Genomic DNA, 27,610 nt, shown 5'->3' on the forward strand with positions numbered 1-27,610 from the left:
AGAGAGAGAGAGAGAGAGAGAGAGAGAGAGAGAGAGAGAGAGAGAGAAGGGACAGGCAGAGAATATTGTTAGCACAGAGCCTGACACAAGGGTCAAACTCATGAACCGAGAGATCATGACCTGAGCCAAAACTGGATGCTTAACAGACTGAGCCACGCAGGTGCCCCTCTAAACTGGAAAATTTTACCTCTTAATCCCTTTCACCTATTTCACCCATCTTGCGACCTCCCCGCCCCCCCCCCCCGACTGGCAATCACCAATTCTTTGTATTTATGTCTATTTCTGTGTGTTTTGTGTTTTAGATTCCACACATAAGTGAAATCATACGGAATTTGTCTTCTTCTGTTTGACTTACTTCACTGAGCATAATACCCTCTAGGTCCAGTGATAGATTACAGTTAAATTTTTAAACAAGCACTGTGATAATTTTTTAAAAAATCAACGTTTGAGGTTAAGAACCTACTTCTAATCAGACTCTGATGGCCATTCACAAATCCAAGTTTGCTTCATTAAACCTTGATTCCGGAAATACCCATCTCAGTTCCAGGCTTGGGTTTCAATGCCATGAGAGGTTAGCAAACGAAGATGGCCATCCCCGCTATCGCTTACAGAAGATGACCCACATAGATGGCTGAGAACTGAATCAAATCTATTCTGACCAAGGGAAAAATGCAACAATCCTTAGAAAGACAAGCCAACAAGCTGAGCCTCACTAATACACAGGTAAGAGTGAAACAGGGGCTATTTCCAAGACATTTGGCAGTTTGACTGCTCTTCGCCTGGGCATAAAAATGACTTCCATATTTACAAAGGGCATGGAAGAGGCATGGAGTGGTCACGCCCAGAGTTCTAGAGTCAGACCGCCAGGCTAACATGCCAGCTCTACTACTCACCACTCTTACGACTTGCTTCACTTCACCTCCCTCTGCCATTTCCTCATCAGTAACATAGAATAATTGTAACCCACCTCATGGGAGTACAGGGGGATTCTAATTACCACATATGGAATGTTTACCACCATGCCTGGCACACAGTAGGTGGGCTCAGCAAGTATTAGCTATTGTAATTATCCACTTATATCTACTCTTCCAAGTTGTGTGTGTGTGTGTGTGTGTGTGTGTGTGTTGTGAGAAATGACTAGAAGATTTTCAAATGCTTTCTAGCATCTCTAGGGAAAAGGTTATGTTTTCTTTTTTTTTACCTTTTTGATTCAATTTATAAATAAAAGTATTAAACAGCATGGATCTCTCTAGAGCTATGACTTTATGGTGTTTTATTATTTTTTTTAAATATACTATCCTGTGTTTTTATTTTATTCCTTCATTTTATTCTGCCAATGTTTTATTCAGGTCTTTTTCATCAGGACACTTACAAGATGGCAGTTTTTCTGCAATATCTCGCTCCAGTCTGGAGGTGGTTTATAGTGACTTGTAAAATAACAAACAGGGAAACAAAAAATTAGGACACCTATTATTTTAGTTTATGTACCAGGAGTTAAGTTGCGGGTTATTAAATATTAAACTTTCCTGAAATGGAGAAAACTTCACTGGTGACAACTCTGGGATAAGAGCTTCCTTAAGGGGCAATTATTAGAGAACTTTATTATTTCTCCCAAGATTATTGGCTTATTCTATTAATTCTTTTTCTTATTCTCTTAATAGTTCTCTTAGCTTTGATAATATATATTCTAATTTAAAATCATTGCAATTCATCTATGTTTCAAATTTATTAGCATAGAGCATTCAAACTATTTTTACTTACACGGGTACATGTCATTATTTCCACATTTTCATTTTGTGTCTCAGCGATCTTTCTTTCTTTCTTTTTAATTAGCTGAGCCTGTGTTGTCTTACTTCCAACTATTTGCCAAAGACCTAGCTATTGTATTTTATAGTTTTCTATTTTCACTGACACTCACTTGATTTTTCCCCTTCTGATTTCATTTTCTATATGTGAATTTTTAAAGAAACCTTCTGAGTAGATTGCTTACTATATTTGTCTTCGTTATTTTGTTAAGAATGTGATTTACAGCACTGGCAGGTAACCCCTGGACCTCTCTCCAGGCCTGTTTCCTGTCCTGGGAGGCTCACTGTGACGTCCTCAACTGGGGCTCCATTTCAAGGGACTTCTGAGATGTCAGACTTCCAGACAGAGATGGAGGGAGGGGGAGAGGGGTCAGAGTCTTCATCATCCTGACTCCCTCCCTGCCTCAGGGCCTTGAACTCCTGGGTCCCTCTGTCTGTGTTCTCTGCACCCCCTAGTTGGATGGCCAACTCAGTACCACTGTATTCCGGGCTCCCAGGAAAGGAAGGAGAGGTGGAACTAGTCAGGCTTCTCTGCTATTCTAATGGTTTCCCTGGACCTCACCTTTGTAAACAGCGTATCCATAAATAAACTCTGCTCAAATCATCTGATCGTGAACGTGCCACGTGTGTCTTGTTGGGACACTGACTGACACCATAGCTATGCATTTTCCTCCAGAGGAAGGAACGTTCCAGAGGACGTTTGAATACATCCCACAGGATTTTACTGCTCATCTTCTCATTCGCAATATTTATTTAACTATCATGCCATTGTGATCTTGACTTCTTTAAGCTAAGAGTTATTTAGGAGGAAGATTCAAAATGCATAGGTAGGCTTTTTTTTTGTTCACGTTTGCTTCTATTTGTTTGTAATTTTATTGCATGGTGAGCAGGTTTTGATTCTTGCTTTATTTGTGGAATTCGTGGGATGCCATCAGCATTTCTTTGTGATAAATTATGGCCAATTTTTATAAATATTTTAGGGGCACTGGAAAAGAAGGATTTTTATATTCAGGAGATTGTCTGACATATCAGGTTAATTGTCAATTGCGCTATTCAGGCCCCAGTGCCATTCAAAGCATGGGTCTTCGTTTCTTAACCTGTCCATGATTAAATAAATATAGAGCTTGACCATAAGGATTTGGAAAGGGGAGAGCGGTTTGACAGAGCTAACAATGCTGGCTGAATCTAAAACAAGAGACTTGGGCTTATATTTTATACCTTTCTTATTCTACTTTCTTACAACTCATTTTCATCATATTTTACAACACTAATGGTCCAAGATAAAATGGAAAGTAAACCACAAAGCCAAACTGTCCCTTCACGACAGGAAGTTTGAGAAACGTTGCTCTAAACTCTTATTTTGGCCAATTTGATTTATCAAAGATCTTTTACGCACTCTTCACTCTCGCCCACACAGAGGACACATCTGTATCCACTTCTCCCCATCCCTTCCTCCACCACACATACAGAGAAAGTCCCAGAAAAAGGGACGCTTTCAAAGACTGAGGGTTTGGGTCACAGAAGAGGGCCGTCACGCAGTCTCAGGTGCCGCTACTTTTGAGGACTTCAGAGTCCCAACGTCAACCCCAGGACAAGAGGGACACACTCGTATCTGCTACATCAGTTCATCCCCACAAAAAGCTGAGGAGATCAGAAAACTCGAGCCTGGGATGGGTGTTCGTCCTGGTCTTCTGACTTCATCACTCCCCTGTGAGGTTGTGGGGAAAACGAAACGACCAAGTTGAATGTGGCAGCATATGCCACACCACTTCAACATTTCACAACGTTATACGCACATGAAGAAATTCCACAAAATGATAGGAGGGGGAGATAACAGCCGAACGCCAACCTAGCCTGCTTTCCAATCCTTTAGCCAGGCTTGGAGAAGCTGTTCGAGATGAACTAGGTGGTCAGCTCCTGGAATAACGGAATTAATGAACCGTCTCTTTTTCAGATACATTTTGCATCTGAATGGTACTTATACTCTGTTTTAAAAGCATGTCTCGCTTTCTATCCTATAACCAGGGAAAAATTGAGTACTGGAATTTAGAGCAAACTACTTTCTTCTAAAGGGTGTGCTTCAGAAATTGAAGAAATTATGCAGTCACCGTTAGAGAAACTCAAGCTCCACGACTCTCATTAGCCTGTTTTGGATAAGGGCGCTGCCCTTGAAGAAATCATCGAACTCATTCCAGCATTTTTGTGCTTTGTGAGAACATTAGCATTATTTTAAGTTCTTACTGTTATTAGTGTTTCACAAATGAATTATGGGAAAAAAATCTTTATTTTTAGCCTTTTGCAATGACTAAAATAAGATAGTGGTTTCCATTAAAAGTTATGTGAGATTTCACAGTGGGTTTCTATTAGAATTACACTGAAATTTCTTGAAGTTGAAGCCAACGGTGTAAAGTTTTAGCCACATCTGTCTCCAAGATGAGTTATTAGGCTGACTTTGAAATATGATAACTCTGTTTTGCTGAGTCACTGTAATCTATTGTGGCCCATTGGCACATTTTGCTTTGAATCCTTGATATGGGGCCTGGCCACCACGGGCGCTCCGTAAACGCTTCTTGGATGGAGCCATTCAACACTTTTTATACTGCTGAGGCAGAGTGATTTTGTGGACTGTTTTTCTTTCTTTAAAAAAAAAATTTTTTTTTAATGTTTATTTATTTTTGAGAGAGACAGAGCGTGAGCAGGGGAGGAGCAGAGAGGGAGACACAGAATCTGAAGCAGGTTCCAGGCTCCAAGCTGTCTGCACAGAGCCCAATGCGGGGCTCGAACTCACAAACCGCGAGATCATGACCTGAGCCGAAGTCAAACACTTAACCAACTGAGCCACCCAGGCGTGCCTGTGGACTGTTTTTCAAAACACTTTCATAAAGCTGATTGTATCTCCTGCTTCCTCACTTTTTTTCCCCCATGACATTCAAATTCAAAAAATGAGTCTTTTGTATGTATCAAGAACCTTACACGTTTACATCCTTTGACATAGCAATTCCATTTCTCGAATTTATACGGAGAATAGAATCCAATCTGAAGCAGAGTGCCATATACAAATATGATTACAGCACTATTATTTACAGAAATAAAAGATTTGTACTATCCTTAGGGTCCACTAAGACAGAAGTAGCCAAGAAAGACTGAATGTTAAAAAATGTTTCCAAGACCACATAAATATTATTTACAGAGTCTATTTTTATAAGAAAAAAAGACTGTAGAATTGTATACCCAGTATCTTTACATCTATATTTTTAAATATCCTACACATAATAAACACGCTAGTGGAAAATACGAAAAACATTAATGATCTTGTCATTAAGTACTGAAACTATGACTGACATTTTCCGTTCAAATTTTCAGAATTTTGCACATTTTCTTTCATTAAGCACACATCACTTGCATCATTGAAAATCACTGCACATTTTCTTTTTAACTAATCACTGTATACCTTAGCCTTATTACAGAGATTACAGAAAGTCCCTCATCCGTTACATATTTGGATCTGAAATAATAAAATTATGTATGTTTCTAGATGATACATAAAATACATGTAAATACTTGTGTGTTTGATTGAGACTCCAACAGTATTTCAATTTTAGTTATTCAGGAATGGATACAGACTTCTAAGATGAGCATCATTTTATGTCCAAGTTTTTTTTTTTTTATTTTTTTAAATTTTTTTTAACGTTTATTTATTTTTGAGACAGAGAGAGACAGAGCATGAATGAGGGAGGGTCAGAGAGAGGGAGACAGAATCCGAAACAGGCTCCAGGCTCTGAGCTGTCAGCACAGAGCCTGACGCGGGGCTCGAACTCACGGACCGCGAGATCATGACCTGAGCCGAAGTCGGACGCTTAACCGACTGAGCCACCCAGGCGCCCCTATGTCCAAGTTTTAAAAGAGCATCAGGATTTGCAAAAGATGAGATTCAAGGTGTATCTGTCGAACCAGCAGAGAAAGTAAGAGAGTCGCAGCAGGCCGGCCAGAGCAGCAGTGAGGGGGGAACACTGCTCTTTTGAGTACGCCTCCAGCTCTGCGGGGACATGCACGCCTTGCACTGAAAGATGAAAAATTATTTCAAAAATACCCTTGTTTGGTGAACATTTCAACTCATTTTCAACGGTGAACTTCAGTTAAGATGCTAAGAGAAATTAGGTGAATGTAGTAGATATTTGCTTTCCTTCCCCCTCCATTTGACATTCTTCTTCTTCTTGGTTAGAGCACATCGTTTCTCTGGCCACTGTGATTGCTTCACAGTGGGACTCAAAAATATTTTCCTAAGTATTTTTGAGAAACGAAACTCGTTGTTTTGGGAGGGAATAACCGGAGGAGGTGGTTTTTCCTCGTGGTTGTCACGACACAAACGTGGAAGTATACCGTTGAGTCCATGAAGGAAGGCAACCTTAGGATGAACCAGACACAAGAACAGCAAAGGCAAAAGAAACCAGGTCTTTGATGATATCAGTGAAACAGTGGATCTAGCCTCACCTGAAACCCTCGTGACCACTGGATTTTTAAGTCATGAGAACAAAAAATATTTTTATTGTTTACGCCCTCTTTTAAAACATAGACCGTTCATGTGTGTGTGTGTGTGTGTGTGTGTGTGTGTGTGTGTGTGTCTGTGCTTAGTAATCTCTATATCCAATGTGGGGCTCAAACTCACCACTCCAAGATCAAGGGTCACATGCTCTCTGACTGAGCCAGCCAGGAGCCTCTGTCTGGGCCATTGGGAATAGAGTTTTAGGTTACTTACAATCACAAGGCTGCTAATTGGAACTGTGTGTTATTTAATTCTTACTTGATAAAAGGAATGCTTATAAAATGAATGTCTTTAGTTGAGGGCAGTACTTTGATGCTAAGTTTGGGTAGATGCACAGCCATCCATCTACAGTCATCAAGTTATATTGATTAGACCTAAACAACCGCACAAGTCTACTTGCTTCTTTCCACCTTCTTGACTCTTATCCTCTTTCAGACCACCTCTGTCTTGCACCTGGATCACCGCCATGCCTCAGTTTCTCCCTGCGTCCAATCTATTGCCCATTCTTGCTGTTTCCAAAGGATAAATCTGATCATCTCTCTGTCCTGTTCAAGACCTTCTTGTGTTTCCCATCTTAGCATCAAGCTCCAACTCCTTAACCATGACCCTGTACAATGGGGTCCTACCCACCTCTCCAACCTCCCTTCTCCTTCCTCCCATCTCTCCACATCTAGGCACGTTGGCCCTCTCTCTCTGGCCCTCAAATAAGAAGCCCCAGTCCAGCATGGACTGTTCCCTCTACTGGAAGATTCTTCCCTCCCATCCTTCCTGGTTGAACTTTCCTCATCTTTCAGGTCTCAGTGTGGATATCACTTCCTTTGGGAAGCCTTCTCCGTGCTTCTCCGTTTCCCTTTTTGGCAAGCATTCTCTCCCACCACAACACAGGCCTAGGGTATGACACTGCAGTTGCCCAGCTATTACCAGACTGGAAGCTCCGTGAGGTCAGGTCTACTTCCCTCTCCTTCGGGCCCCACCTGTAGCACAGCCCTTGGCACACCATAAAAGCTCTGTAAGCACTTGTTGAATGAGTTAATTAGAAAATTATTCATCTGATAAACCCAATACGCAATACTATAAATACACATATCAATGCAAAAAACTATATTGTGCATCCATACATGTGTATGTGATCCTGAAAGTTAGTATTATTATTTTGGTATTGTAACACATTAAGTGAAAATGGTTCCAGTTTTAAAGAAGTTAAAAACATTTCGTTTGGGTTTTCATTTCATGAATCACAGAACCTGTGCCAATTTTCTAAGCAAACTGCTGTAACTCTGTTACGTGAGATGATGTGGGGGAGAAGGCTTTAAAAATAGCTGACCGGATATCCCTCTTGGTGGCTTGGGTTATGTAAAAGTATTTTGTGTTAAGCCAATGTCTCACAATGGATCACTGAGCTTTGAAAAGGCTGTTTGGGATCCTTTTTTCAGTGTTAAATATCTGCTTATAAACAGAATCAGACTGAAAATCTCCTAGAGAAAGGGTACAATGTCCAAATAGTTATCACTTTTTAACTCCAGGTACTCAAAAAATTCCAATGTTAGTACTGAAAGTGATTTTTTTTTTGAAAGTGATTTTAAAAAAATAACAAGGTCCCTTAACAACCTAGTGAGAAAGAAGCCAGGATTCTTATAAAGAAATGTTAGATTTGGGCTTAAAATACTTTTCTATTAGAGCAGAACAATCAGATAGTATCTGGCATTATTAAATATTTATTTTAGTTTTAAAAAAGATGTAATTTGGGGACATTGTTCTCATTAAGACTCCATAAAAGCAAAATGGTAGGGATTTGTTGTTTGAGAGTTTATTATGGACTGAATCCTTGGGCACAGCTGATTGGACCAGAGTGGTCCAGGGGTGGGTAGGACTCCACTGTACAGGGTCATGGTTAAGGAGTTTATGATATGCCCTAACCCAAAAGCTATATCCAGGCAAAGATGGAATGATTAGCTGGACCAATCAGGTTCTCTTTGCAATGGGGAATTAGGTGCTTGGGAGTGAGAGAAGCCCAGACCAACAGAGAGAAGGCAGAAGGGAGCCGTCCTGGCAGATGATGTGAATGAGCAGAAACCACAAGATAGGACACATGCAAGGTAGAGGATGATGTGGTTGGTTAGCTGGGGCAGGAATGACAGCAACAGAAACTTCTACCGAGATTCTGTAATTCCTGCTGTTGATGGGACCATGAGGTAACATGGTCACTAAACCTGAATATTCTTAAATTTTTTTTTTTTTTTTTTTACGTTTTATTTATTTTTGAGACAGGGAGAGACAGAGCATGAACAGGGGAGGGTCAAAGAGAGGGAGACAGATAATCTGAAACTGGCTCCAGGCTCTGAGCTGTCAGCACAGAGCCCGACGTGGGGCTCGAACCCACGAACTGCGAGATCATGACCTGAGCCGAAGTCGGCCGCGTAACTGACTGAGCCACCCAGGTGCCCTTAAACCTGCATATTCTTAAAGTAACTTCTGTCATCCACGAGACCTGCCTCACACTTTAGATTCCCATTTGTCTTATTGGTTAGAATGTATATCTACAAAAAAAACACACCCCTGTTTCTTGAGATAGCAGGAGAATCTCTGTTCCCCATCAAAAAAAGCCTCACCCAGGGGCGCCTGGGTGGCTCAGTTGGTTAAGCGTCTGACTTCGGCTGAGGTCATGATCTCGCAGTTTGTGCATTCGAGCCCTGTGTCGGGCTCTGTGCTGACAGCTAAGAGCCTGGAACCTGCTTCAGATTCTGTGTCTCCCTCTTCCTCTGCCCCTCCCCTGCTCACTCTCCGTCTCTCTCTGTCTCTCAATAATAAATAAACATTAAAAAAAAAAAAAGCCTCATCCAGATGTGTATATCGAAAACGGCACGCAGACTCATGCGGCTTGTGCCGCAACTCCCCACTGCCATACTTCCCCCTTGGCATGGCCACACCATTCGAAGGCCAGTTTTGTGAAAGCACTGCCAGATTCACCAGTCTCATCCAGTTAGAGCAGTGTGACCTCCATCATTCTCCGTCCTCACTCCCATCCCTCCTCCGAGTTGGCGGAAGAACCCATTTGGCATCTTGGTGGCTCGATATCTGAACAGTTGTTGGGATCCCCGCCGCATGAAGAAGATGGGGAATCACTCTGTTATCCTGAGGATGGTGTACCGAACTTTTAAAGACGATGCGCCGCCATGATTACAGGATGGGAGAAATGCACGGTCAGGCACGTGCAGTTTCACCACGTGGACTGCAAATATCTGGAAAGTGTCTATCTAAAAAGTGAGAAGACCTTCAGTGAGGGCAGCTGTTCCAAGTAGTTTCTAACTAGCTGCTCCAGGTGGGATTGTCTGTCCTATTGACAACCACAAAAAATTAATTTTCTTGATTCTCTCTACATTTTGGCTCTGCATTGACAGTACTGATATACTATTATTTAATTTTCCTGCCAAGTGTGTTTACGGTAAGTACTAAATATAGGGCTGATTCTTAAGTGCTTATTTCTTGATGGGTTCAAAATTTCTTTGAAGACGTAAGTTATCTACAGTTTGATTTTTGAAAAAGTGCTTGCCTAGGGCCTTTTCTAAGATGCATGTTTTCTATAGTGAATTATACTGATGACCAAACACTAGCTTTTATTTCCAATTAAATTAATTGTATTTTTATTCAACCTTCACACAATTAAGTCTAATTATTACACAACTTGTTACATAGATGCACGTATATTTCACATTGTCCAAAACATAACCGAATAATTAACATGAGTGTGTGGCAAAGTGAATCTGTAAGGCAAATATTAATATGATTCTCAAAGTTGAGGTATGACAAACAATTAGGAAGGGAAGCTTCATGATTCTTTATTTGTGTCTTGAAGCGAGGATATTTTATCTCATAGAATACCTCTCAAAAATGGATGGTCTACACTCCCCGCATGGTATATCAATTATATTAAAATCTACAAATAGGGGAACCTGCTTGCTCCCTAATAAAACCAGGAATCATCTGAGATGTGACGAGTGCAGATTCCCAGGCCACAGCATGAGGATTTTGCCAGGAAACCTGCCCTTTAAAATAAACGCCACAGAGGACTATTGCACAGAGTAAATGATGAGAACTGGCCTAAGGCTTTCTTTCTGAATTTCACTTTTCTTTGTACTTCTTCCCTGGCTAGTGATGGGGAATATTCACCCTCTTCTGTGGGGACCGTAAGTACCCATGGAGCAGGGCCTCACCCTCTGGTCTCAAGAGGGCCAAATACGCATAAAAGGTAAAGACAGTAATATGATGATGGGAATGGGGGAAAACTGGTCATAATACATCCTTTTTATATTCGAAGGGGAACACACCATCTTCAAGTTACATTTATATTCCTCCCCTAGCAGCAGTGACCGTTTCGCCATACGCACAAGAGCAAACACCACTTTTTCTCAGACAGCCAGAGGTCAACCAGGCCATATGGAGATGTTATGTGATCTTTGTACACTAACTAGTAGTACCAAGTGCTAACCACCCGGGCTAATCGCTGAGAGCCCTGGGGCAATTCGCCTCGAGCTACCCATTCTCCATTTAATCAGTAATCAGCTAAACCTTGCACTTGGCCGGAAGCTTTTGGTTTTTTTTTACAATTTGGTTGGTTGGCCGAATCCACTTCTAAAAAACAAATTCAACCTAATGTCAAAAGTCCAATGGAACAGCTAGGAGGCGTGAGGGTCAAGAATGTGTACGCCCGTGTGTAGAGAATTTTTCCAAAATGTGCGTGATGAAAAAAACGGGGTTACTTCAAACGCTTTATTTGGTTTGTTTGGTTCTGTGTATGACCTCCAAACGTGTTCAGATTAAATTATTTGAAGCGGCTAAAGAAAATAATTTGCTGGTGAAGAAAAGGCATGCCTTGCAAAGTGCAAAGACGTATTTCATGACAATAGACGTAGAAATGAATACCAAAGGACAGCGTGCAGCAAAAATTTTGACCGGATCCTTCTCGGTACAAAAGGCAAGGACCATAACTGCTCAAGGGGCCTGGATCAGCAAGGCAGAGGGCTGAAACCAAGCTGGCAAGGAAGGTTACTTTGATGAGGGTCTAAGTCAAGGTGTTATTCCAAGTGACATCTTCTGGGAAGAGACATTTCAATAGTTTCCACTTTTTTTAATAGATTGAGTCAACATTGATTTTACCTGGGCTGGCACTCATACTAGATGCATTCAAAACAGAAAGCGCCTCATAATTTGGTGATAAGCAATGATTAACCAGTAACTCAGTTCTCACATTCCCCCAGTCCATCTTGGGCAACTGCCAGATCAGTTTCCTAGCAAGAGTTCACCCATGTGCACTTGCTGGCCTGCATTTGTTGCTCCTGAGGGTAACTCTCTCCTCACATGTTAATATAAGAGGCTTCTTGGCCAGGGGAGAAGGTTGCTGACCCACCAGTTCTGCTGGCCAGACTGTTGTCTGGATTCCTGAACCCTTGCCAGGGTTCTTTGGTGGCAAGCAACAGAAATTATTTAGGCTAACTCAATGATAAAAGAGGAATTTGTTGGAATGACATGGGGCAGCACACAGAAGTTGAAGAAAAGTTAAATAAACAGGCCTCAGAAAAGACCAGCCTCAGGGCCGTTGTGGGGATCAAGGTACAAAAACGAACGGAAAGTTTTTCAGGGCACTGCTGTCAGGATGAATAAGCTCCTTGCGTTTTCAGTTGAAGATCCGAATTCCTGGGGGAGGGCACTTACTGGCTCAGCTGAGGTCATGTGCCCACGCCCTTGGCAATGAGGGGATGATAGCTCCCTCAAGTAAAATCGACATGCCACCACCAGAGGGGGACAGGAGAGAGGTCAGGAAAAAAGAGCAGATGTCACTACACTCTGATTTCTCCTGTCACCTGGTTTCCATCTGCCCCCTCTACTGACCTTAGACATACTGTCTCCTCTTTGTTTAGGCTCTTCTGGCCAAGTTTGATAACCACCAAGTTCGAGTCAATCCTCTACCTGGCTTGACCTAAAGTCTGAAGTCAGATGAATTCCAATGAGCCTTCTGATCTGTGTTGCCCTTATTCCCACCCACTACTTTGGTCTCTGTTTGGAACATTCAGATGTTCCTGGGCCACCAGGTTCTCAGAAATTCCCCAGATTCACCCTGTTCTTATGCTGGTCACTGTTATCCCGGGCTCTTTGGCCCCAAATGCTTATTTTAAGCAGCACAATTCAAGATGTTTATATATGTACTTCCAAATCTTTTTAAAAAATGGCAAAGCAAGTAAGCAAACAAACAGAACCACTCTATTTCCTTCGGAAAATGCATAACACTCAAGAATCTATTTATACAGAAATTACTTCACGTACGTTCAAAAGTCAAATCTTTCAAAAATCCAATGTCTGCGAATACAATGTCATTTATCTTTGTTCCTGTTGTTAAACTGGAATAAAAAATTAAAGCAAAGACTTTGTGATATCATCAGAGTCTCATATTAAAAAATGAATAGCCCGACTGATCTCTCAGTTGTACAGCAAGAGACTGTAAAGCAAAGGGTAAAGACTTTTGACTGGTGGGTTCCAGTAGGTAGGAGCCAGATGAAGGTTTGGTCAAACGGCTGCCAAATATCACCCTTCACCACCACGAATACCTACTGAGCGCCTAACGTGCTAGGCACACTGCTAAGCATTTAGAGACCCCATTGTACGTAATCGTTATCATGCATATAAACCTACAGGTCTATCCTGTTGTCCCCCTTTTACAAATAAGGGAAACAAAGTTCACCAACTCAGCCAGGGCCACGCAGCTGGCTGTGGGTGGCATGAGTTACGTAAAGACTGACTTTCTAACTATCCTCTCAAATATGTTTGTCTCTGTTAAAAAGTTTTGCAGGGGCAAAGGGTCCTCATGGCAAAAATGGTGAGAAATGATGGACTTAAGAGTTCAGGGAGAAAATATGAATGTAATTAAGAAGCCCTTAATTTATTCTAATGCACAGCTGTGCCCAGTTGTGCTTCTCCGGAAAGCCCCAGATACAGACCACTGGAGATCACCTCTTCGGGGGTCACAGCTCATTGTGGTGATTATGATGAACATCACTACCTTCAATACGCCTACAGAGTTAGGAACCACCACTCCAATGTTAGAAACACAAAGCACGCTCTTCCTCATAGTGAATAAACAGGAAAATTCTAGGCCAAGGAAAGCTTATAATAACAACAACAAAGAGCCCACTCTATTTAGAGCAAGTCAGTGATTTCTCCAAATGAAAAAGCACAGCAGTTTCGACGTGAAAACAAGTCTGGTTTTCGTGAAGCTTTTCTGACTGCCACTTTCTGAAGGTGAACTTTATTGAAATAGATTCCCAAGTAAATCATTTACGGTATGTTAATGGGCGGATGTTAAGAGTATTGGTCTTCTGGTTTTGCATCGGAACATGTTAAACGCTTTGCATTCGTGCTAACCTGATTACATAAAAAGTTTAGGAGTCATACGTATGATGAGGTTCAAAACGGGTCCAGGTGATATTTTGTTTCAACGGGTGTAGGTCAAAATCTCCAACATTTTCCTCCTTTACAAAATCGTGGAGTCTTAAGGTCTTTTCTTTATCTCCATTTGATTTTTTCCCCTGCAACTGTATTTGCTTCTGAGATTAGAATGCAGTCATTATACAATCTACTGAGGTTGTACTATCGTGCTTACCAAGCTACTGCTTAACTTGATATAAGGAAATCAATTTAGTTTCATTCCGATGCGTGGTTCAAGGCAGATTGGCCTTCAAGAAACCTAGAGAAAAGTCCAAGAGATCCTAAGCCCAACTGTCACCTGTGGGAAGGTCATAAAAATGGGCGAGGGAAGCAAGAGGAGATGAGGTAGAAGGAGTGATATTTGGGGAGAGAGAGAATCTTGCTCTTTGGCCAATGGATTGGAAATGGTTTTCTCCAAATGCCTGGAATCGTCTAAAACCAATGAGATGCCCTATGGTAATGACTAGCGGGGGTTTTTGAGCCTATCTCCTTCCAGATTTAGAGCTAAGGGTGAGGGATGAAGGGGCACTGTGAAATGGTGAGCGGGTTGAGGCAAGAGTCTTTAAATCTATCTAATGCAAGACTGACTCTAGGTCTATAACAAAGAAAATAACTGGCAAAACCCATACTTTATTTGTGGCCAGGAGCCATGCATCTCATCTTCAGCTCTGTGTCCCAAGAAACCCCTGGCTCTAGCCAAGATATTCTTTTGGTTCATTTTTGACCAGAGGTGAGATCACTAGAAGTCAATGTGGGAATGGGTAGATTATCATAAACATAATGTTGGCAAAATTAACTAATTTGAGAAATTAAAAAAAATTAGCTCCTTGGCTCATATCATACATCAAATCATATTCTGGATAAGTAAAAAAAAAAAGACAATAGAATATATATTGAAATTTTATCTCTAGTTATATTTCCATGATAGGATTTGGCATGATTTTGCTTTGTTTTTGCTTACTGGTATTAAAACCGTGTCTGTCATTTGACAAGTAGAATCTGTGGTAAAAAAAAAAAAAAAAAAAGAAAAGAAAAGAAAAGAAAAGAAAAGAAAAGAAAAGAAAAGAAAAAAATACCAGCTGAGCTAATTAATAATTTTACTATATAAGTCTATTACAAAAAGATACGCGGGCAAGAATTCATCATAGCTTTGTTTATTATATCAAAAATTTAGGTTAAATAAACCTAAACTTGGTATATAAACATGATGTAACAGTATGTAATTGTTTTCAAAAGATGTTAAATGAAATAATGTCAAAAAAGCAGGATACAAAATGCCTTATACCATATGATCTCATTTTTACACAAATATGACACAATATTAACACTGGGTCCCCTTAGGTTCTTTTACTACGAGTGCTTTTTAAAAACATACTTCTCTAGGGGCGCCTGGGTGGCTCAGTCTGTTGAGCGTCCGACTTCAGCTCACGTCATGATCTTGCGGTCTGTGAGTTCAAGCCCCGCGTCAGGCTCTGTGCTGACAGCTCAGAGCCTGGAGCCTGCTTTGGATTCTGTGTCTCCCTCTCTCTGTGCCCCTCCCCCACTCATGCTCTTGCTCTCTCTCTCTCTCTCTCTCTCTGTCAAAAATAAATAAACATTAAAAAAATAAAAAAAATATATACTTTTCTATATATCCTGAATGTTCACAAATGAGCGTGTATTACTTTTATTGTTAGGAAAAAAAGATCAGCGTAGAAAAAATATTTTTGTTCAGTTAGTCCAATCATTAGTTCCAGTGGCTTCATTATCATAAAATTCCCAAGGAGCCTTCCTGTTTGAAGGAAATTTGGAAGGGCGCCTGGATGGCTCAGTGGTTAAGCATCCAACTTTGGTTCAGGTCACGACCTCCTGGCTCGTGGGTTCGGGCCCTGCGTCTGGCTCTGTGCTGACAGCTCAGAGCCTGGAGCCTGCTTCAGATTCTGTATCTCCCTCTCTCTCTCTGCCCCCTCCCCTGTTTGCACTGTCTCTCTCCCTCTCAAAAATAAATGAACACTAAAACAAAATTTTTTTTAAATACAAAAAATAAAGGATATTCCGAGAGTATCTTCTGCATAGCGTACTGCCCTTAAGGTAGGTGCTCAGTGAATGTGCACCAAGCGAATTTGCACTTCCGACCCTGTTGCTGCCGATTACACATTAGTGGAATCCGAGGGAGGCTGTGTGCCAGAGCTGGCTCATGGCTTCTCTTAAAAACACATGCCAAAAAGCCTATATTTGAAAGAAAGGACCAAATGATTACTATTAAGTGTTGCCCAGAACTCTCTCTCTAATTAACAGGTATTTTAGGTGAGGTATTTGGCAGGTGACCGTAAAAGCGATGGAATCATTGGATGAGTTTTGCATCAGTATTTACATGGGGCGGTGTAAGGGAAACAAAATGTTCATTTTTTAACGGGGACAGTGCTGAGGGAGGATGCCATTTCTGCTGATGTTTCCAAATAATGTTATTAGAAAATACCAGCAGCAAAGAATGCACTGAATAATATTTTTGAAAAGAAGAAACTCCTTAATACATTCCAGGAAGTTGATACTGAGTCACAAAATAACAGGAGAATTAAATGAGTATCAGAAACATTTGGACTATTGCTTTGCTGATATTGAAGCTCATTCCTGTCTCAATACTACTTGGCACTTGTACAATGCAAAATGTGTTCAATTATATTATTTCTGGAGAGAGGAGGGATAGGTTTTATCTACCACATTTTATGATTGAGGAAATGGAGAGTCTTGGAATGCAAGTGGCTTGCCCCAAACTGTTGCAACAGTGACTTTTTTCCGGCACAGGATGGGGGGAAGGGCATACTGCTGTCTTGCGCGATCTCTCTAGGATGGCAGGGTGTCCCAAGATGTCCTTGCCTCTATGACTGCTCTCCTGGGGGCTGGGGATGCTGCTCCTTCAGGTCACGTGGGCTCTGAACGCTCTGTCTCTGAAAGGCCTGAGCAGGTCACAGAGGGTAGAAGCTCTGAAGGTCCATGGGCACAGCACAGGCACCCGCAGAGCTCGATAAATCTACCCGTTGGTCTTCTCCAGTGTATGTGCGACCTTAGAGAGTGTTGACGCCTGCATGGGCCTATACGCTGGCTTGCAATCAGTAGGAAACTCACCTGATGAGATTTCAGATACAGGACTGTTCTTAGGTTTTTTTTTTTTTTCACAACTGGAAAGGGTTTGCAGGAATGCTTTTGCCTAACATGGCAAAAGAAGAGAAATCCCGTTCATGTGTGTATCATATAGAGCACTGCTATCTAAATGCTGATGTGGGCTCCAGAAGGGGTGGAGGCTGGAAGCTGACTGAAGTATTATCAGCAACTGTACGTGCTGCTTTCTGCACTCCCAACAGTTTTAAGTACTTTACTTTGTTTTTGTTGTTGTTGTTGTTTTTTAAAATGTTTTATTTATTTTTGAGACAGAGAGACAAGGGCGTGAGCGGAGGAGGGGCAGAGAGAGAGGGAGACACAGAATCTGGGAAGCAGGCTCCAGGCTCTGAGCTGTCGTCAGCACAGAGCCCAATGAGGGGCTTGAACTCACAAACTGTGAGATCATGACCTGAGCTGAAGTCGGTCGCTTAACCGACTGAGCCACCCAGGCGCTCCTTAAGTACTTTACTTTGAAGATAAGCTGTGTTTTCAAGCCACTGGAAACTTACCACTTCCTGGCCCCATTGTCGTTCCACAATTTATTGCTGTTACACCATAAAGCCCACGTGTTCACTTTTTCGTACATTTAACTGATCTTTATTCTTCCTCTCAACTCCACTCAAATTTTGCTTTTCCGTATTTGCCCTGTGAGAGCATATCTAATTTTCTTGTTATTGTCTGTGTCCTTATCTAAAGCCCTCATTTGGTGGCATACTCCATGAGGGCAGGAGGGACCATGTGGGTTTTATCTACCTTTGGTCCCAGCATCCAGCTGAATTAATGAATGGTGCATTCAACATTTCACCTGGAAAATAAATGCTTTGTTTTTATTCTTGTGTCAAAGGATTTAAGAATCTACTAATTCTTTATTGCCTTTTTAGTTTTAGTGTTTAAAATACAATGTTGGCCCGTTCCAAAAACATTCACTGGGGACTACTTATACCAAAGGTCCTGCCAAGAGTTGGAGCTGTCTGTGTTATAAATAAGACATAACACATGTCTTCCAGGAGATCAGTAGGGGAAGCAACATGGAAATAGGTAGAGCTCTTTCCAGATTGCAGAGATGAAGAATATCTCAGTAAGTAAAAGTATTTCATTGATGTTTTGATTGTAAAAGGGTATAGCTTCTGAATTCAGTTCTTTCCAAATAACTGAAGCATTTTAAAAATCATCTTATCGCAAATAGTGCTTTGTTATTTAAATAATGAATAAAGTGACATCTGACACTCCTTTTCAATCATCTGAGATGGTTTTGGCAAGAAAGAGTCCTACTAAAGAACCCAAATAACCAGAACTCCCAATTCTAAAGCTATATTTTTTCCAAGTTGATTTATTTATTTTTGAGAAACAGAGAGAGAGACAGAGAGAGAGAGAGAGAGAGAGAGAGAGAGAGAGATGCCACAAATGGGGTAGGGGCAGAGACAGAGAGGGAGACAGGAGACAGAGAATCCTAAGCCAGCTCCATGCTGTCAGTGCAGAGCCTGATGCCGGACTCAAACGCACAAACCGTGAGATCGTGACCTGAGCCTAGATCAAGAGTTGGATGCTTAACTGACTGGTCCCAAGTCTAAACCTACTTCCTTCATTAATTTGATGAGTTCTCTTGGGTCAGACCCTTACCTGTAAATCATGAATGATACTCCCTTTCCATCTTACTCAGAAATGCACAAAACCAGACCTTTGACAAGAAAGCATCTACACAGAAAATTATTTAAAGTATGATCTTGGAAAATGTTTGTCTTCAAGGAGTTTCCATGGCAGCTTTATGTCTAAACAACTGGAAATAATCACAAAAATTCAATAAAGATATTACCTAAGTAAGTTATTGGTGCTAACCTACAATGAAGTGCTCTGTAGACATCTAGAGATGATACTTGTAATAATTAATAACTCATAAAATTTTCACCAGCCCATTTTTGGGTGAAAAGAGTAGAATAAAAAAATAGTCTGGTAGAGAAAGACCAAAATGTTATCAGTAATCATCTGTGGGTAATATGATTATGGGTAATTTTCATTTTTACATTTCTTCTGGTACTTTTAAGCACTGGCCAAGTTTTGAACAACACATAAAATTTTTTTAAAGCCAGCATGTGAATGCTTCAGCTTTCCTGATATTATACACAATAAACAGAATAAAATTATCCTATCATCTGGTTAAACAAAGAGAATTAATATTAACCTTGTTGTTTTGGGTCTCTCCAGATATGCTTTGACATTTGATTCGAGGGAAAATACTGCAAATTTCTCAACTTCCGCTTGTAGAAATTTTCCTTGAGAAGTTCATGTAACAACAAAATATCCTGGCGGGAAAAAAAATCCAGTGACCTGTTTTGTCTACATAATGACAAATCTTCCCAAGTTTTCTAAATACACTTGAACTCATTTTTAAACACTGGGATCACTTCTCTAAGAAACGAATTTGGAGATACAATCTAATTAACCAACATCAATCTTAAAGATTAAAAATGGAAAATTCCTAACTTACCCCAAAACTACTGTCAGAAAAATAACAGATCTTTACACCATTATATTTTTAAATAGGTCTGAGGCTTATACTTTTTAAAAACTATTATCTCACTGCAATAATACCAAAATACTGAGAATGTCAAATACTCTTTAAATGTATACTTTATATGTGCGTAGGCACACACACATATATACTACCTACAATGATATGTGGAAACATTGTTTTGATAGCCTGATATTGTATGGACAGGACATCAGACTGGATTTTTAACCTTCCTCTCTGTGCACATAAATGAGTATCGAATTACTTGCACTGAATCAATCAACAGGGACGGATTAAACAACTGCTCTGCCGATCTAGACTGCTTCTCCAGTCTCTTTCTGACTGCCAAGGTACCAGAATCCAGAGAAGAAGTACCAACAAGACTTGCTTCCTGCTTTGTCACCTCTTCTTTAGGTAGGCTAGGTTCCCAAGAGAACAGTCAACCTCTTCCGTGTGACAGTCATACAAGACTTTAAAATAGAGATCGTGTCACAGTTCTTTTGAAACTCTCCAGTACCATCCCATCGCATCTTGAGGGACCCTCCAGGGTCCTTACCAAGGCTGGCACAGTTCCCAGACAATACCGGACCCAGGAATCCCTTGTGGAGCTGATTAATATGCAGATTTCAGTTGGGGTGGGTAGGGGAGGGGCCGACACGACGTTCTGCCTTTCTGGCCACCAGGAGGGGAAGCTGGTGCTGTGGGTCCTGTGAGTGACCTGGGGGGTCTTCACCTCCGGCTGGCAGGTCCTTAACCTGGGTTTCATTCTTCCCTGGCTAGAGCCCTCTCTGGCCCGAACCTATGTCAGCTGGGACAAGGGCTCTTTGGCCCAGCTTTACCTTCTTGCCCTGGGCCTCACAGCCACATTTGGCAAATTCAAACGTGTCCCAGGGAGGCGGAGGAGAGAGGATGACACAGACAGGTCAAAGGGAATGAAAGAACATTTTCAGCACCTCGCTTTACACGTGGGCCCATCACCAAGTTGCAGTGTGAATTCATTACTCATCCATTACTAATGCGACTGTCTTGTGAATAGCATAAACATACTACATGGCCTCTTTGTTAAAATATGAATTGGTTAGATTCTGTGTCTCCCTCTCTCTCTGCCCCTCCCCCGTTCATGCTCTGTCTCCCTCTGTCCCAAAAATAAATAAAAAACGTTAAAAAAAAATTAAAAAAAAAATATGAATTGGTTAAGTGCAAACATTAAAATTATAGTCCCGTGGACTTATTCCACCTTATCTAGGGAGCAATCTCCCATCCTTAATTAGCACAACCATCCTGCCCCTGCCCCTCTAACTCCCTGTTTCCCATCCCTTGCCCCATCTCTAGCAAAATACCCAGCATCTGTATTCCATCATGGTGAGTAAATTAACTCAGGAATTTTCTTCTTCTTTTTGTAGAAGTTCCTTTAGTCTTGGTTTTATTCTTTGACAGCCCAGGAGCCATACAATTAGAAGCATCTCGCCTCTCTCCACTGTTGAGAGCCCTGGTCTGGACCACATTCCCCAGCACTTCCCACATTCCCGAGTCCCCATGGAAGGCCCATGGGTTACGTGAGCCAGTGCCTTGGAAAGGTTTTCCCCATTGACCCCTAGCTAAGGTAAATGCTCCCCTTCTCCATCACCACACCCTATTCTCTCCTAGCAGGTACCACAATCTAGAGCTATATGTTTGTTTATAGGCCTGTTGTCTCTCTCCCCTGTTCCCCTGGACTCTCTATCCCACCATGGCCAGGAATGCAGTTTGTTTATCATTGAGTTGCCAGGACCTGGGTCACATGCCTATGTCTCTGTCCTATTATCTCGTTCCTGATTTTAATAATAATAATAATATAATGGTAGCTAGACTATAAAAGCTGGGCATCGTGTTGAATACTTTATTTGCAAGAGATATAGTACCACCATTTTTAGATAAGAAAAACAGAGATCCTTTTGGAAGTGACTGGTTTAAGGGAACACTAAACCTCTTACTTGGCTAAGTTGTAGCGGCAATTTAGTTTAGAGCTTAAGCTGATAGGCAAGATGTGGCATGTTGGTTTCCAATGTATGTCTCCTTTTCTCCTTTCCTGTTGCCAAATGTTCACTGTTTTGTGATGTGTTTTCAACTCTTCATGTACACACCTTACTCATATTTTGATAATGGCACAATATCATCAAATATGTACAAGTGGTAATTTGTGCAGCTTTAAGCGTGATAGCCAAGGTCGACTACCTTGATTTTCTGGAGAAAAAGTTGTACAGCTGGTTAGGTACAATCCATGCTGACCTACTGTCTTTAACTGAAGTTTGTCATTTTAATGTGTGTTGACTTCTTTTTTTTAAAGTTTATTTATTTAATCTGAGAGAGAGAGAGAGAGAGAGAGAGCGCGCACAAGTGGGCTAGGGGCAGAGAAAGAGAGGGAGAGTGAGAATCGCAAGCAGGCTCCATGCCACGGGCTTGAACTCACGAACCAGAAGATCATGACCTGAGCCGAAATCAAGAGTTGGATGCTCAACCATCTGAGCCACCCAAGCACCCCTTGCCGTGTGCTTATTTCTTATGGCAAACAAGCATACAAAATGTGTTCCTTTCAGGGATATGACCTTATGGACTGGCTCTCCCTCTCGTATCCGGACACCATGTATGTGGATTTGTGCTATCGAAGATGGTGGCCGCATGTGGCTACGGACATTTGAAATGTAACGTAGATACTCTGAATTAAGATGTTCTAGAAATGCAAAACAGACACTAGGTTTTGAAAACTTAATATGAAAAAAAAGACCGTAAAACATGTACTAGTGTTTCTAACAGTGATTACATGTTGAAATTATAAAATTATGAATGCATGGGGAGAAGTGAAATATACTGAAATTAATTTTATCTGTTTCTTCTTACTTTTTTAATGTGGCTACTGAAAAACTTAAAATAACGTATGTGGCTTATAGCTGTGGCTCACGTTACATTTCTATTGCATGATACGGACACTGATGCTTACTTATTTGAACTTAGGAAAGCATGTAAAGTGGACAACTATACAGCCAATATACTTTAATTCACTCTTCGCTAGAAAATACTTCTGAAGCCAGAGGCCTTAACTGGCAGTTGAAGAAGGAACCCCAAGAGGGATGGAAAGACGGCCATGGGAGTTTCAAGAAGACAAGAGCCAGCAATGGGATCTTGTGAGATAAACATAGAACTTGGAGTAAGAGTCTTTCTCATCTGATTTTTAGAGATGAAGATAACTCAGAGGGATTAAGCAACTGGCCAGGGCCATGGTGGTTGGGCTGATAGGGAAGATGTCTACTCTGTTAAAAAGTTGATATGATCTCAGTTTTCTTATTTTTGGAAACTGAAAATGGCGGTGAAACAAATAATAGTGCAAGGCTGTTATGATTAAAAAGTTTAGGCTGAGACCAGATACAAACTTTGTAGAACAAAAATGCTCTGAGCACCATGTGTTTTTACTGATCTTGGAAAAACTCTTTTACTCCATGGTTAAATGCACTTGATGAAGGACCACAGGGCATTTGCAAACCAGACAGCCCTGTTGGAATCGTACACTGAGAGGTTTGAGGGTTTTTTCATCAATTGCAATATTTAACAAGGTTAACTTTGCCCAGAATTAACACAAGGCAGTTATTACTGTGCTCTCCGTAACAGGGCAGAAATTATAAGGGAAAGGCAAAGACAGATTTCATTTAATTCACAGTTTTACTAGGGATCATGCCTGAAAACAAACTAGCTACTACAACCCCAGAGAAAAGCTCAAGAAGGAAAACTCTCCTCAGAGAGGGAGAGGCAGCTGAGAGAGGAAGCTGGTGGCTTTGCTGTAGTTGGCCTTGACCCCCACTCATCTAGTGGAAGTCAGAATGTATGGAGGAAGCAGGCAGTGGGAGGGCCTAGAGGAGGGTGGCCCTGAGAACACGAAAGGAAACGTGTTTGGTGCCCCCATCCTCCCAAACCATTATTAAATAAGTCTATTCTAATGGGAAACAATTCTCCTGGGAGCCACAGAATTACTTTGTTGTTTTTTTAATCCCAGGACAGAACAGCTCCAATCTGTGAGCAATGAGGTGAAATGGAGGGGGTGGTGTGGGCTGAATGATGACAGAGGAAGCTTTTATTTCCCCCAAACTTCTCATTCACATTGTCTCCCCATGGGTGATCACCGATAGACACAGAAGAAACAGGACAGGCCCAGACCTGATTTCAATGAAATCACTGAAAAAGAATCAGAAAGTATTGAGTATGAAATGAGTATGTGTAAAATGAATGAAGGCATAAAAATGGGGGAAAATCTACAAGAAAAGACAAAAAAAAAAATCCCAAAGCCCAAATAGATTTAGACTTCAGAAAGGACTTCTGGAACCGTCATTGAAATTAAAATTTAACGAATGAACATAGTCATGGTTAACGTTTATTGAACGATTACTATGTGACAGATATAGTGAAGTATGTATCATGAGTATTAAATCACTGAATCCTCATAAAATCCTGAAGTGAGTCTCTTACTTCCATTTTAAAATAAAGAAGTTGGGACAAAAATTTAAAAGCTGATAATTAATAGATCTGGGGTTATAAACCATGTCAAACGGTTCCATCCAGAGGTTGGTTTTTTTTTTTTTTTCATCACTGAAAATTATGTATATATATATATATTTACCAATTAGGTCGAGATTTTTTAGTCATGTTATTAAACTTGTACGTGCATATTTGTTTCTTATGTATCCTACTCAGTGCATATTTAATCTGAGAGTCTATAGTTTTCATCAAATCTCAGATATTCCTGATTTACATTTCTCCTTCCCCACTCTCTCTATTCCTGGCATTCGTAGGATGCATCCTGGACCTTCTCATCTTTTTTCCATTCCTCCTAACTCCTTATAAGAGACACCTTTCATATGCCACTTGGGTCCTCTGGGTCCCACCTTGCTCCTGGTCTGTGGGCACTGACTCTCCCCAGTTGCCAGCTTGGCCACAGACTTTGTACCTGGAACAGCCTAATGGTTCCTCTAGACTCTACTCATGGCTCCCTGTTGGACCTTAGCAGTATAGGGTATTAACACCTGTGGGCAAATCTTTGACCAGTGGGTGATGGGAGCCATTGGATAAATTCTCTTCCCCCCCCACCCCCACAGAAGAACTGTTCTGAACTGCGGAGGTTACCCCAGACTGTCCACGAGACCAGTCATCAGCTGGACTTGAGACCAACTTGGAACATTGTCAGCTTCTGCCTCAGGGGCTTCGTCCCCTGCGCTGCCCCTGTGAACCCTTCCCACACCTCTTTCAATTTTTAATTCTCTCTTCTGCTGTTTGGAAATTTCAGTAGATTGATTTTTCAATCTATTGTAATTTTCAGTACATTTAACTATATGTATATATATATATATTTATCTTTAAGTCAGAATATCATTTCCATCACAATTTAATTAAAAAATAAGATTAACTAGAAAATCTCCCTCTGTTTGGAAATTAAGAAATAAGGATCTAAATAACCCATAGGACAAATAAATCAATTAGAAAGGATTCTGAATTTAGTTATATTGAAATACCACTTACTAAAATGTGTGTGATGCAGTAAAAGCAGTATTTGGGGGGAAGGTCATTAGCCTTAAATGCATTTGGACTATTCAGAGTTGCTTGATTAAAGTCAAAATACAGGGGCACCTGGGTGGCTCAGTCAGTTGAGTGTCCGACTTCGGCTCAGGTCATGATCTCGCAGTTTGGGAGTTCGAGCCCCGTATTGGGCTCTGTGCTGACAGCTCAGAGCCTTAAGCCTGCTTCAGATTCTGTGTCTCTCCATCTCTTGGCCCCTCCCCTGCTCATGCTCTGTGTCTCTCTGTCTGTCAGTAATAAATAAACGTTAAAAAAAAATAAAAAATAAAAATAAAGTCAAAATAAAAATTCAACCATGTTTGCTGTATCTTTGATAGGCTATTAAATTTTGGGGACAAACACATTGACAATAGCACTAAAAATATCAAATACTTACAAATTAAAGAAACAGAAAACTTGAAAACATAGTGAGAAGTTAAAGCCCTGAAAAAACAGACCAATGAATGAATATAAACAGACTCCTATATGAATGAGTGCTTGGTACACGTTTGCAGATGTAACACTGCAAAGCAGGGGTGGGGGGGGGGGAGAAAGAACGGACTGTTCAATAAATAATGTTGGCACAATTTATCATATATATGGAAAAAGATAAAATCATATTCCTCAAGTAGAAAAACAATTCCAGGATTAAGAGTCCTAAATACAAAGGAGTTACATTACAAAACTTTTTCTTGACATAAGAGAACATTTTAATAATCCCAGGGAAGAAAAGGATTACTTTAATGAGACGCAAAACACAAAACATCAAGGAAAAATGGGAAGTTTGAGATTGCAGAGGGAAAAAAAAAGTTCTGTGTTCAGCCACCAGTAGCTAAATTTAAGATAAATCAGACACTGGAATGACATACTTGCTGCACATTTAAATGGCAAAAGTGTGGCATCCAAAATATAGAAATGACTCCTAGTTCTCAGTGAGGAAAAAGCGCAAGGCCACAACAGATCAGTAGGCAAAGAGCTGTCCATGCAGTTCACCCCGAGGTACATAAAAACCACCAATGAAAACATGAAAAGATCCATGAGCTCCCTGGTCAAAACAAGATCCTATTCATACTCACTCACATCGAAACACATCAAGTTTTGCTGAGGATGTAGGGAAGCAGATACTCTGGCACATTATTGGCTCCACCATTTTGGAGTCTGTTTGGCAATTCCTCATGCAACTTAAAGCATGCTTTCCCTCTGGATTCTACCTAGGAATTCCAAATCTAGTTGTCACAATGGTACCTACACGGAGCAGTTACGTTGTCGCGACTTTGTAAAACAAAACCATGGAAACCAACTTCCTGTGCTCAGGGGGAATGGAAAAATAGACTGTGCTTTATTTGTATAACTGGATACTATGCATCAACCACCACATCCATATGTGTATACATGAATCACATCTATATGTATCAACATGGATAAAATCCAAAACCATAATATGGAATGAGGGGAGCAAGCTTATGAATGTGAAACCATTTATTGCATTTGAAGGACCACAAAACGAAAACATTTATTTTTCATAGTGACTAACACACACACACACACACACACACACACACACACACACACACACTGGATAAATACAGAACCATGCACAAAAGAGGGGGCAAAGAACATGTGGAGGAGTTTTTATATATATACATATTGTTTTCCCTAAAGGGAGAGACCTGAGAACAAACGGGTCAAAGCCTATTAATACTTGCCTAATCTCAGGGATGAATAAATTGGTGTCTGTTACACTTTGTTTGCTTCAACTTCATTCTTAAAATTTAAACATGAAACCAGTTGAGAAAGCATCTTCCATAAATGCAGCTGTTATTCAGCTCCTGATATTTGCTTGCTGTATTTCTGCTCTGTCTGCTTTGTATTTCTGCTTTGTCTTTAAGGCAAAAAGAACGATAAACCATACCTCAAACCATGAACCTCACCTTCCGCAGACATCAAAGGAGGCACTGTCTCCAGCCCATCTCCTAAATCGATTTATTGCCTGAGGCAACAGCAATGTACCTCCTCCCAGGTTCAAGTTGCGGAGCTGGGCCTGGCCATGGCGGTAGAACCAGAGGATGAGCTGAACAGACAGGCCAGGGACTGGTTTTCACTCAGGGCACTTCAGAACGAACTGTGTGGGTGGACAGTTCCACCCAGTCTGAACTCAGAATGTGGGCTCGACATCGCTACTCTCCCTGTTTTGAGAAACTGCTAACATCCAATTGCAGAAATTTAGAGCAAAATGATGTTTGTAACTAGTGCAGCACCAAGACGATAAATACCGTGGCCCAAAGGCTCAATTTAGCCCGCACTTACACATTATTTGGCCCCAAGTTTATTTAGCCCTTTACAAAAAATACGGTGTGTTTTGTAAAGTTTTGACTTATTTGCTAACATCTAGACTTTGAGAGACTTTGAGAGATTTCTAATGGAAATTGGACACTACCACGCCCCACCCCCCCTAACTGCCCCTGCTTCTCCGCTGAGAAAAGCAGGGATTCTGGCATTATTGATCTTGGAGTCTAGAATGCCCACAAATGGTTGGCCCTGAAGACTGGCCCCTACTCCATG

General features: G+C 41.0%; 1 protein-coding gene and 1 long non-coding RNA gene across 4 annotated transcripts in view; both read right to left on the reverse strand.

The window, feature by feature from the left end:
• The window catches only part of COL4A3 (collagen type IV alpha 3 chain), a 133,304-nt gene that overhangs the window by 102,907 nt on the left and 2,787 nt on the right, over window positions 1–27,610 (reverse strand). The gene's annotated exons all lie outside the window — the stretch shown is intronic.
• Window positions 671–26,643, reverse strand: LOC125911123 (uncharacterized). 3 transcript variants are annotated; one of them, XR_007454262.1, is made up of 4 exons: window positions 26,129–26,638; window positions 21,445–21,694; window positions 19,142–19,262; window positions 671–4,442 (listed from the first exon to the last, which is right to left on the reverse strand). It is a non-coding gene; the product is annotated as an uncharacterized LOC125911123 (long non-coding RNA). The 3 variants fall into 3 exon arrangements; XR_007454261.1 differs by lacking the exon at window positions 671–4,442 and adding an exon at window positions 13,630–14,083 and having other exon boundaries at window positions 26,129–26,635; XR_007454260.1 differs by lacking the exon at window positions 671–4,442 and having other exon boundaries at window positions 16,639–19,262; window positions 26,129–26,643.

This window comes from Panthera uncia, assembly GCF_023721935.1.
Source record: "Panthera uncia isolate 11264 chromosome C1 unlocalized genomic scaffold, Puncia_PCG_1.0 HiC_scaffold_3, whole genome shotgun sequence".
In the NCBI taxonomy this organism is placed as follows: Eukaryota; Metazoa; Chordata; class Mammalia; order Carnivora; family Felidae; genus Panthera; species Panthera uncia.